The sequence below is a fragment of the Crocodylus porosus genome, unplaced genomic scaffold (genome assembly GCF_001723895.1).
Source record: "Crocodylus porosus isolate Cpor-Errol unplaced genomic scaffold, CroPor_comp1, whole genome shotgun sequence".
In the NCBI taxonomy this organism is placed as follows: domain Eukaryota; kingdom Metazoa; phylum Chordata; order Crocodylia; family Crocodylidae; genus Crocodylus; species Crocodylus porosus.
The window spans coordinates 3,270,823-3,271,498 of record NW_017728936.1 but is presented as its reverse complement, the minus strand read 5'-3'; positions in this window follow the sequence as shown (position 1 = coordinate 3,271,498).

Genomic DNA, 676 nt, shown 5'->3' with positions numbered 1-676 from the left:
CCAGCAGGCAGAATAATAGTCTTAGCAACATTTTCTAGCTTTGCCCAGAAGTTGCTTTTCTCCCCCACTTGTTTCCATGCTAGAGACTGTCACAGGAAGGGCTGTGTGTTGTTTATACACTGGATATTTGCAGTTTAAAAAAATACCATGTTGACTTTTGAATAGGGATGTGTGAATCAGCTGTACTAGGACCAAATATCTACCTGCACCAAGACCTCTCCAACTAGATATTTTATAAGGCATAAAAAGTTTGATTAACCTACATTGTTGCAATTTCCATATCATGCATTTGAGAGAGAGCATGGTGTACATGGGGTTGCATTCACTTCCATGCTGAGATCCAGAACCAGGCCTGCATCTTGTTCTGATGGCTTGCTTGTCTTTTGTTCTGGTTTCTCCGAACTGGGGTGAATTTCACCCTGGGCAAACATTTATACCAGATTGAACTCAGTTAATTTTGTCTTTTGTTCCTGACCTTCTCCAAGGGCTGCGTGGATTTCCAAATATTTTTTTCATGACTTATTCTTGACATGCCACTCATTGGGATCACGGTAATATTCAACGTGCTCCACACAGGCTCACGCGTCATATGAAGCGGTCCCATTTTTCCAATAGAATGAGTCTGATTCTGTGAATGTGATTCTTAGGACTGTATTTTATTGTTAGCTGGTGATCA